The following is a 12,125-nucleotide window of genomic DNA, read 5'->3' on the forward strand; positions in this document are numbered from 1 at the left end:
TCTCTGCAAAAGATGGGATCACCTTCAACTCAAATCAGGACGTCAAAAACACTTGAACCAGTTTGCAGCAAAGATCAAATCAATCTGTGGTTTGCACAATAAAAATATAGTTTTCACAAAAACGACGTCAAGTAAAGGTCATGCTTGACAATGTGCTAAGGAGTCTACATTTATCAACCGCATCATTTCAGGCGACCAAATTTGGACTTATGAATGTGACATCGAAATTTTCCACAATCTAGCGAATGACGCCACAAGAATGAGCCGAAACCGAGAAAAATCCTGAAGGCAACTGAGGACTATTCCAGCTGAGGCTTATAACAAGTGTATGGAAAATATTATTAGAAGTTGGAATGCTTGTTTTGGCTCAAAATGAGCCAATTTTTTAAGACGATAACGAAGATAAGTATTAAAATAGCTTAAACTTTTTTTTTTATCAAAGGCCTTCCAATACATGTACAGATGTAAAATTCATGGCAAATTATGGCTACTACTTTCCAAGCTTTGTATAGCCCTTTTACACTTTGAAATCTTACAATACATTGTGACAAAAAGTACCCGGAATGTGTAAATAAAACGCAAATAATTTAATTATTCATCAATATTTATTTTCTCGCCTTCTAAGAAATCACTACCAAATGTAATACTTACGACATCGATTTTTCCGGTCCTCTAAACAATTTTCATAAGCACTTTTGGCCTTCAGCTCCTTCAGCGAATTTCGTTTTTACCCTTCGATCGACTGAAAACAGGTTCCATTCCGATGATTGTTTACTTGTTTGCATGTCAAACTCATAAACCCATGTTTTGTCGGCAATTAGAATGCTCTCCATGAATGTGGGATCGGAATTCGCAAGATCAAGCCAAAGAGATCTGTTTATGGCACTCTTTTTGAAAAAGTCAAGTGAAGTCGAGCAAGAACGCGTTTTATACCAAAAAATGAATCGAACAGGCCTGAAGATTTTTAAGCACATTTTTTAATATTTTCATCAGTTGAAGAGTTCGAAAGTCGTTCAGAACGAGGCATGTCTTCAACGATCTCTAGACGGTCTTTGAAGGGTTTGTATCACTCGAAGACTTATGTTTTTGATAAAACTAAATTACCGTAAGCCTTTTCGAATGGTCGGACCGATTGAGCACACGAAATTTGGTTAGAAATATAAAATTTGAGACAAATTCTTTGTTCAAAATTTTTATCAATTGTAAAAATCGCAAGACACTACCAAGGTGTAGCGACTTAAGCAGCTGCTGCAAACAAACTGGTTGACAGATTGGGATCATATTTGGCATAGTAATTAATGACAGTTCTACCAACTTTGAAAAATGCATTTACGCGCGGAATTTAATTACAGTTTCTGAGTGCTTTTTGTCACAATGCATAACCACTCTGGTTCTGAGGAGAATTGATAGTGGACTTCAGTAAAGCCAAACGTAGGGTTTTGCTTTGGCGGTATCTTTCTTATAAGAATTTTTTCGAGAGGACTAATAGGATTAATCGAGAAATATAGTTTGCCTTGAAAGAATTTTTGGCATTGCTAAAAAACTGCCTTGAATGTTACATACAGGCCATATAATGGGTTGTCAAAAAAGTCTTGCGGTATTTTTATTGAATTTTTTTTTATTGAAATAGAAATGAATTTTTGATGACTCATGCCCAGCTCTTGACCGATGCTACGGCTGCTACTATGCCGGTCTCTTTCGACCAATTCAGCGATTTTATCGCAATTTTCGACGACAGGCCTTCCGGAGCGTGGCGCATCTTCGACCACCTCTACACCAGAACGAAAACGTTGAAACCATCGTTGTGCGGTGCAAATGGAAACTGTATCGGGTCCATAAACTGCACAAATTTTATTGGCGGCTTGAGATGCATTTTTGCCTTTATCGTAGTAGTACTGTAAAATATGCCTGTAGAATATACTGCAAGACTTTTTTGACAACCTAATATAATTTTTTACATAAATCACATTTTTACTTACCATAACAAAGAGTGGTACCGTTTAAAGGAAATGTATTACAAATATTTCGTTTTTCATATTGGAACATTGGTTTATTTGTTAATAATTTTATATTTAAATATATTAAACTTATAAACTATTAAATAAATTGCAATTTCATTTTACAAAACGGGCGAAGGAAATAAAATTTGACAAGTAAACATTATATAAGCATATACATATCTGATGACATTTCAACTGAAGATTATCACGCGTAGATGCTTCTTTTGGGTAACTAACGGAACCTTCAATGATGTATGCTGCTTTTCCATGATATTGGAAGTTGTATCAAAAATCTGTAAAAACAGTTTTTTTTTTAAATATAGATTTATTTTAATAGTATTTTTATAATATTATATGTTAAAATATATAGATAAATATCACCCAATTTCAGAATTTAGTTGGCAAAGACCTACCACGAAGTTTATATTATTTTTTGTTCGGAGATATGTTATTTAAATTAAATACAATTAAATTTTGAAATTGCATGTTCAATTTATTGTTCTTTCTTGAAAGGGCTGCCAATAAATTGTTGTATTTATGTCTAATTAGTGTATAAATCCTATGCATGAAGATATACATATGTCATTATTTTTCGTAAACTAAATTTTTATTAACAAAATAAATTTTACCTTCTTTGAACTTCAGCTTCAGCTAGATTACTATTCGCATCCTCGGTAGGGTTCTTCTGCAACGCGCTCACTCTCAGTTTAACTGGCTTCCTTCGGTCGTCCACAAAGTCATCCATGCTCGTTTAACGAATTTTATGCAAGTGCATTATTGATCTCTTTGTTTATATATTTTGGTGGGTGAGGTTCATTTTTGTGGTGTTGAGAAGACCACAGAGGAGTTATATTTTTATTGATGTGTTATGAAATAAATTCATATAAAAGACTAGAGAAGAACCTCACCCCGAAAATTTATATTAAATATTATTGAATACGAAATGAAGTAAATAGTAAAATTCAATGAAGCTTCTTGAATAAAGAGTATTATGAAATTGAAGTTATGTAGAAAATTAGTTTTCTACCGAAACAAAAACTCAAATTGAAATTGGTAGTTTTTGTGCTGAAAGTTAATTGTTGAATTTTGAAAAATTTTCAATAACGAAGCTTTGAAGTGAAGATTAAATAAAAATTGAGCGCTTTTAATCAATATCAACGATGGGTCTTTTAGACATATGCAAAGCTTATTTTTTATAGTTGTTTTTATATTAGATAAGTGTGAATATAGTTTTTAATTATAAAAACAGATCGAATCAAAAGCAATCATTTATTTAAATAGTTTACTACTGATTATGCCGTTATTAAAAGAAATATTAATTGGTTTGATATAATTATTATAAATTTTCTTTTTTTCACGAAAATATTATAGAAGGATCATAAAAATTTATAAACTTTGAAATTTCTACAAATATGGCCAGAAAAATATACACGCTTTAAATCAATACTATTTTCACATTTTCTCTGTTTGTTTCATTTTCCTATTCTTGGTTTGTTCCTATTTTCATTTCATTATTTTTTCTGTTTATCCCAGTGATATGCAGATAGCTTATGTTGTTTTAATTTTTGGTATATTAATGGAATGCTCAGTGTTCACTATATTTGCGAGATTTTTTACGAAACTGCATAACGCATTTTGTTCTGAACTTTTCTTTTATGTTATTATTCATTTTTTTCGATTTGGTCAAAGGTCGCATCCTAAATGTGTTTCCTAGTTCATCACTTTGATTTTTTGCAACTTTGTAAATTTTTCTCTGACGAGGACGGGAGACAACTGCAAGCAATCAGAGAGTTCAAGGCTAATTCAACTGGGTTCAGTTAAGTCGCACAATTTTTCTGTTAGAAAAATTCCATTTTTATGCTCTCGAATTATAAGTCTTTACTGTTTAGTACAGTCTGTCAAGTAAGAGCGTGGTTGTGTTAATTTATAAAAAAAAATTATTTTTTGAAACTTTCATATTTATATACATATACATTGTACACATTACAAACAATGATGAAATTTGGTCAATAATATGTCCAGTCATCATCGGCGTCGATAATTGCCTGGCATCTCCGAGGCATGCTTTCTACTAATTTGACGGCGTATTCTAGTGGCAAGGAACTCCAGATTCATTATTTCACTCAATATCACATTCCTTTCTTTGATATATTGAAATAAATATTATTTGCTTTGGATTTTAAACTTTTCACCAACTGAATTATATAGTATATCTTAAGCACTCTCTTATTTCATATATTACTTCCTCCATTGACTTGAACTGTTAATATTTTGTGTTCCGATATATTTTCTCGAATTTCATTTGCTTCTCTCTCAAGTATGTTAATTTTGAATAGAATTCTCATTCCCAACTGAATTATATATCTTAAGTACTCCTTATTTCATATATTACTTCCTCCATAGTCCTGAACTGTCTATATTTTGTTTCACAACTATTATTACAGATATGTATATTTTCTCGAATTTTATTTGCTCCTTTCTCAAATCGGTTTATTTTGTATAGATTTCTCATTCCCACAGGTCATTCATGCATATCTTTTTAGAAAACATTTCATTCCGAAACTACTGCAAGCTCCATGAAATTGATTGTTATATTTGTTTTCATATTCCAATAAATTTTACTCCAATTCTACATCATTCAAGCGAGTTTTTGCAAACAAACAATTTGAAAAATGTGAAAAATGGTGTAATAATGCATGTGATTCTATTCAAATGACCATATGTGTATGTATATTGCTAACTGAAAAATTCGTGGATTAAGAATCGTTTATTATTTGACTACAGAAATAATTTTTATAGAAAAAAGTTCTCTTCTTTCAAGTGAGGTTAAACGTTTACAATTATTTAATGAAACAAGATAATTAATATCAAAAATATCTTTAGTGATAACAATTTTAAATTTTACTCAACCAAAAGAGTTTGTTGCATTTTACAGCAATACATTAAGGTGAGTTCTGATTAAGCGGTTATTGCTGAAACTGATATTTACGGTTGAAATAGATGCATACATTTCAGAGTAGACATGAAGTACACTGTTATACATATTCAAAAGAATATTAATTCAAATTAAAAGCATATTTTTTTGTGAGTATGTATGTAAAATATTTATAATATATATATAATATTCGAAGCAGTTTTAAATAATTGAGTTTCTAACTACATCTTCAACATAATTAGTTATGGTAGTCATTCGACATGACGGGAAATTTACACCAGTGTAAAAAAGTACTTTATTAGTATGTGAATATCGAAAGAACAAGTAATCTGCAAATTAATGGCGATAATACAAGTATGGGTAAATGTGACTGCTCCGGCAACGAAACCGCATGCGTGGTCGTGTAGCAATTACAATTAAGATTATTACATACACTATTAATATTCAATATATTAATATACATATATACACAGTATGTAAAATATGACCAGATCCAAATGTATGTAAAAACCAATTTCAAAATCTTCTCTAATAAGAGTAAAATTTTTTAAGAACAAAATATCATACACATATAGAAATATTTAGGCGTCGATAAACCAACACAAAGGATCTTTGAACAAATTACGTATAAATAAATGAGAAAATAATCCTTGTACTTGCTTTGAAATGTTTAGCTGAAATTAAAAATCTATTTTGTATCTCCATTCAAATAATTTCGACGAATGTATTTATAAGTATGTTACGCTTAGTTCTATTGAAATGTAAAAAATATGGACAAATGGATCTCCTATCTTTCAATACCCAATCAGCCAGATATCTTTCAGGGTAAAATAGTTCATAGAACTCGTTTTGTCATCAATTGTATGTTCAATATTTTTCGACGCTTTTCGTAATATTTTCGAAGTATGATTTTAGTAATATTTTCGAAGAATAAATTTAGTGGTAGAAATAGTGTAAACAAATTAAAATTATACGGGACGTGTTTCAAATAATTTCGACGAATGTATTTATACGAAGTATGTTACGCTTAGTACTATTGAAATGTCGCAAAAAAATATGGATTGGTAATTTAATCTCTCCTATCTTTCAGGGTAAAATAGTTCATAGAACTCGTATTGTCATCAATTGTATGTTCAATATTTTTCGACGCTTTTCGTAATATTTTCGAAGTATGATTTTAGTAATATTTTCGAAGAATAAATTTAGTGGTAGAAATAGTGTAAACAAATTAAAATTATACGGGACGTGTTTCAAATAATTTCGACGAATGTATTTATACGAGGTATGTTACGCTTAGTTCTATTGAAATGTCGCAAAAAATATGGATTGGTAATTTAATCTCTCCTATCTTTCAGGGTAAAATAGTTCATAGAACTCGTATTGTCATCAATTGTATGTTCAATATTTTTCGACGCTTTTCGTAATATTTTCGAAGTATGATTTTAGTAATATTTTCGAAGAATAAATTTAGTGGTAGAAATAGTGTAAACAAATTAAAATTATACGGGACGTGTTTCAAATAATTTCGACGAATGTATTTATACGAAGTATGTTACGCTTAGTTCTATTGAAATGTCGCAAAAAATATGGATTGGTAATTTAATCTCTCCTATCTTTCAGGGTAAAATAGTTCATAGAACTCGTATTGTCATCAATTGTATGTTCAATATTTTTCGACGCTTTTCGTAATATTTTCGAAGTATGATTTTAGTAATATTTTCGAAGAATAAATTTAGTGGTAGAAATAGTGTAAACAAATTAAAATTATACGGGACGTGTTTCAAATAATTTCGACGAATGTATTTATACGAAGTATGTTACGCTTAGTTCTATTGAAATGTCGCAAAAAATATGGATTGGTAATTTAATCTCTCCTATCTTTCAGGGTAAAATAGTTCATAGAACTCGTATTGTCATCAATTGTATGTTCAATATTTTTCGACGCTTTTCGTAATATTTTCGAAGTATGATTTTAGTAATATTTTCGAAGAATAAATTTAGTGGTAGAAATAGTGTAAACAAATTAAAATTATACGGGACGTGTTTCAAATAATTTCGACGAATGTATTTATACGAAGTATGTTACGCTTAGTTCTATTGAAATGTCGCAAAAAATATGGATTGGTAATTTAATCTCTCCTATCTTTCAGGGTAAAATAGTTCATAGAACTCGTATTGTCATCAATTGTATGTTCAATATTTTTCGACGCTTTTCGTAATATTTTCGAAGTATGATTTTAGTAATATTTTCGAAGAATAAATTTAGTGGTAGAAATAGTGTAAACAAATTAAAATTATACGGGACGTGTTTCAAATAATTTCGACGAATGTATTTATACGAAGTATGTTACGCTTAGTTCTATTGAAATGTCGCTATTGAAAAAAAATATGGATTGGTAATTTAATCTCTCCTATCTTTCAGGGTAAAATAGTTCATAGAACTCGTATTGTCATCAATTGTATGTTCAATATTTTTCGACGCTTTTCGTAATATTTTCGAAGTATGATTTTAGTAATATTTTCGAAGAATAAATTTAGTGGTAGAAATAGTGTAAACAAATTAAAATTATACGGGACGTGTTTCAAATAATTTCGACGAATGTATTTATACGAAGTATGTTACGCTTAGTTCTATTGAAATGTCGCAAAAAATATGGATTGGTAATTTAATCTCTCCTATCTTTCAGGGTAAAATAGTTCATAGAACTCGTATTGTCATCAATTGTATGTTCAATATTTTTCGACGCTTTTCGTAATATTTTCGAAGTATGATTTTAGTAATATTTTCGAAGAATAAATTTAGTGGTAGAAATAGTGTAAACAAATTAAAATTATACGGGACGTGTTTCAAATAATTTCGACGAATGTATTTATACGAAGTATGTTACGCTTAGTTCTATTGAAATGTCGCAAAAAATATGGATTGGTAATTTAATCTCTCCTATCTTTCAGGGTAAAATAGTTCATAGAACTCGTATTGTCATCAATTGTATGTTCAATATTTTTCGACGCTTTTCGTAATATTTTCGAAGTATGATTTTAGTAATATTTTCGAAGAATAAATTTAGTGGTAGAAATAGTGTAAACAAATTAAAATTATACGGGACGTGTTTCAAATAATTTCGACGAATGTATTTATACGAAGTATGTTACGCTTAGTACTATTGAAATGTCGCAAAAAAATATGGATTGGTAATTTAATCTCTCCTATCTTTCAGGGTAAAATAGTTCATAGAACTCGTATTGTCATCAATTGTATGTTCAATATTTTTCGACGCTTTTCGTAATATTTTCGAAGTATGATTTTAGTAATATTTTCGAAGAATAAATTTAGTGGTAGAAATAGTGTAAACAAATTAAAATTATACGGGACGTGTTTCAAATAATTTCGACGAATGTATTTATACGAAGTATGTTACGCTTAGTTCTATTGAAATGTCGCAAAAAATATGGATTGGTAATTTAATCTCTCCTATCTTTCAGGGTAAAATAGTTCATAGAACTCGTATTGTCATCAATTGTATGTTCAATATTTTTCGACGCTTTTCGTAATATTTTCGAAGTATGATTTTAGTAATATTTTCGAAGAATAAATTTAGTGGTAGAAATAGTGTAAACAAATTAAAATTATACGGGACGTGTTTCAAATAATTTCGACGAATGTATTTATACGAAGTATGTTACGCTTAGTTCTATTGAAATGTCGCAAAAAATATGGATTGGTAATTTAATCTCTCCTATCTTTCAGGGTAAAATAGTTCATAGAACTCGTATTGTCATCAATTGTATGTTCAATATTTTTCGACGCTTTTCGTAATATTTTCGAAGTATGATTTTAGTAATATTTTCGAAGAATAAATTTAGTGGTAGAAATAGTGTAAACAAATTAAAATTATACGGGACGTGTTTCAAATAATTTCGACGAATGTATTTATACGAAGTATGTTACGCTTAGTTCTATTGAAATGTCGCAAAAAAAATATGGATTGGTAATTTAATCTCTCCTATCTTTCAGGGTAAAATAGTTCATAGAACTCGTATTGTCATCAATTGTATGTTCAATATTTTTCGACGCTTTTCGTAATATTTTCGAAGTATGATTTTAGTAATATTTTCGAAGAATAAATTTAGTGGTAGAAATAGTGTAAACAAATTAAAATTATACGGGACGTGTTTCAAATAATTTCGACGAATGTATTTATACGAAGTATGTTACGCTTAGTTCTATTGAAATGTCGCAAAAAATATGGATTGGTAATTTAATCTCTCCTATCTTTCAGGGTAAAATAGTTCATAGAACTCGTATTGTCATCAATTGTATGTTCAATATTTTTCGACGCTTTTCGTAATATTTTCGAAGTATGATTTTAGTAATATTTTCGAAGAATAAATTTAGTGGTAGAAATAGTGTAAACAAATTAAAATTATACGGGACGTGTTTCAAATAATTTCGACGAATGTATTTATACGAAGTATGTTACGCTTAGTTCTATTGAAATGTCGCAAAAAATATGGATTGGTAATTTAATCTCTCCTATCTTTCAGGGTAAAATAGTTCATAGAACTCGTATTGTCATCAATTGTATGTTCAATATTTTTCGACGCTTTTCGTAATATTTTCGAAGTATGATTTTAGTAATATTTTCGAAGAATAAATTTAGTGGTAGAAATAGTGTAAACAAATTAAAATTATACGGGACGTGTTTCAAATAATTTCGACGAATGTATTTATACGAGGTATGTTACGCTTAGTTCTATTGAAATGTCGCAAAAAATATGGATTGGTAATTTAATCTCTCCTATCTTTCAGGGTAAAATAGTTCATAGAACTCGTATTGTCATCAATTGTATGTTCAATATTTTTCGACGCTTTTCGTAATATTTTCGAAGTATGATTTTAGTAATATTTTCGAAGAATAAATTTAGTGGTAGAAATAGTGTAAACAAATTAAAATTATACGGGACGTGTTTCAAATAATTTCGACGAATGTATTTATACGAAGTATGTTACGCTTAGTTCTATTGAAATGTCGCAAAAAATATGGATTGGTAATTTAATCTCTCCTATCTTTCAGGGTAAAATAGTTCATAGAACTCGTATTGTCATCAATTGTATGTTCAATATTTTTCGACGCTTTTCGTAATATTTTCGAAGTATGATTTTAGTAATATTTTCGAAGAATAAATTTAGTGGTAGAAATAGTGTAAACAAATTAAAATTATACGGGACGTGTTTCAAATAATTTCGACGAATGTATTTATACGAAGTATGTTACGCTTAGTTCTATTGAAATGTCGCAAAAAATATGGATTGGTAATTTAATCTCTCCTATCTTTCAGGGTAAAATAGTTCATAGAACTCGTATTGTCATCAATTGTATGTTCAATATTTTTCGACGCTTTTCGTAATATTTTCGAAGTATGATTTTAGTAATATTTTCGAAGAATAAATTTAGTGGTAGAAATAGTGTAAACAAATTAAAATTATACGGGACGTGTTTCAAATAATTTCGACGAATGTATTTATACGAAGTATGTTACGCTTAGTTCTATTGAAATGTCGCAAAAAATATGGATTGGTAATTTAATCTCTCCTATCTTTCAGGGTAAAATAGTTCATAGAACTCGTATTGTCATCAATTGTATGTTCAATATTTTTCGACGCTTTTCGTAATATTTTCGAAGTATGATTTTAGTAATATTTTCGAAGAATAAATTTAGTGGTAGAAATAGTGTAAACAAATTAAAATTATACGGGACGTGTTTCAAATAATTTCGACGAATGTATTTATACGAAGTATGTTACGCTTAGTTCTATTGAAATGTCGCAAAAAATATGGATTGGTAATTTAATCTCTCCTATCTTTCAGGGTAAAATAGTTCATAGAACTCGTATTGTCATCAATTGTATGTTCAATATTTTTCGACGCTTTTCGTAATATTTTCGAAGTATGATTTTAGTAATATTTTCGAAGAATAAATTTAGTGGTAGAAATAGTGTAAACAAATTAAAATTATACGGGACGTGTTTCAAATAATTTCGACGAATGTATTTATACGAAGTATGTTACGCTTAGTTCTATTGAAATGTCGCAAAAAATATGGATTGGTAATTTAATCTCTCCTATCTTTCAGGGTAAAATAGTTCATAGAACTCGTATTGTCATCAATTGTATGTTCAATATTTTTCGACGCTTTTCGTAATATTTTCGAAGTATGATTTTAGTAATATTTTCGAAGAATAAATTTAGTGGTAGAAATAGTGTAAACAAATTAAAATTATACGGGACGTGTTTCAAATAATTTCGACGAATGTATTTATACGAAGTATGTTACGCTTAGTTCTATTGAAATGTCGCAAAAAATATGGATTGGTAATTTAATCTCTCCTATCTTTCAGGGTAAAATAGTTCATAGAACTCGTATTGTCATCAATTGTATGTTCAATATTTTTCGACGCTTTTCGTAATATTTTCGAAGTATGATTTTAGTAATATTTTCGAAGAATAAATTTAGTGGTAGAAATAGTGTAAACAAATTAAAATTATACGGGACGTGTTTCAAATAATTTCGACGAATGTATTTATACGAAGTATGTTACGCAGTTCTATTGAAATGTCGCAAAAAATATGGATTGGTAATTTAATCTCTCCTATCTTTCAGGGTAAAATAGTTCATAGAACTCGTATTGTCATCAATTGTATGTTCAATATTTTTCGACGCTTTTCGTAATATTTTCGAAGTATGATTTTAGTAATATTTTCGAAGAATAAATTTAGTGGTAGAAATAGTGTAAACAAATTAAAATTATACGGGACGTGTTTCAAATAATTTCGACGAATGTATTTATACGAGGTATGTTACGCTTAGTTCTATTGAAATGTCGCAAAAAAATATGGATTGGTAATTTAATCTCTCCTATCTTTCAGGGTAAAATAGTTCATAGAACTCGTATTGTCATCAATTGTATGTTCAATATTTTTCGACGCTTTTCGTAATATTTTCGAAGTATGATTTTAGTAATATTTTCGAAGAATAAATTTAGTGGTAGAAATAGTGTAAACAAATTAAAATTATACGGGACGTGTTTCAAATAATTTCGACGAATGTATTTATACGAAGTATGTTACGCTTAGTTCTATTGAAATGTCGCAAAAAATATGGATTGGTAATTTAATCTCTCCTATCTT

General features: G+C 29.2%; 2 long non-coding RNA genes across 6 annotated transcripts; one reads left to right on the forward strand and one right to left on the reverse strand.

Moving 5' to 3' along the window:
* Positions 1-2,023: 2,023 nt before the first annotated feature.
* On the reverse strand, positions 2,024-5,623 carry LOC126757197 (uncharacterized). The gene is made up of 2 exons (XR_007666707.1): positions 2,630-5,623; positions 2,024-2,293 (listed from the first exon to the last, which is right to left on the reverse strand). It is a non-coding gene; the product is annotated as an uncharacterized LOC126757197 (long non-coding RNA).
* A 106-nt stretch (positions 5,624-5,729) lies between these two features.
* Positions 5,730-11,993, forward strand: LOC126757204 (uncharacterized). 5 transcript variants are annotated; one of them, XR_007666708.1, is made up of 3 exons: positions 5,730-5,951; positions 6,218-6,482; positions 11,791-11,993. It is a non-coding gene; the product is annotated as an uncharacterized LOC126757204 (long non-coding RNA). The 5 variants fall into 5 exon arrangements; XR_007666711.1 differs by lacking the exon at positions 6,218-6,482 and adding an exon at positions 9,673-9,937; XR_007666712.1 differs by lacking the exons at positions 5,730-5,951; positions 6,218-6,482 and adding exons at positions 7,062-7,277; positions 9,673-9,937.
* Positions 11,994-12,125: the final 132 nt, after the last annotated feature.

The sequence above is a fragment of the Bactrocera neohumeralis genome, chromosome 2 (genome assembly GCF_024586455.1).
Source record: "Bactrocera neohumeralis isolate Rockhampton chromosome 2, APGP_CSIRO_Bneo_wtdbg2-racon-allhic-juicebox.fasta_v2, whole genome shotgun sequence".
NCBI classification, from domain to species: domain Eukaryota; kingdom Metazoa; phylum Arthropoda; class Insecta; order Diptera; family Tephritidae; genus Bactrocera; species Bactrocera neohumeralis.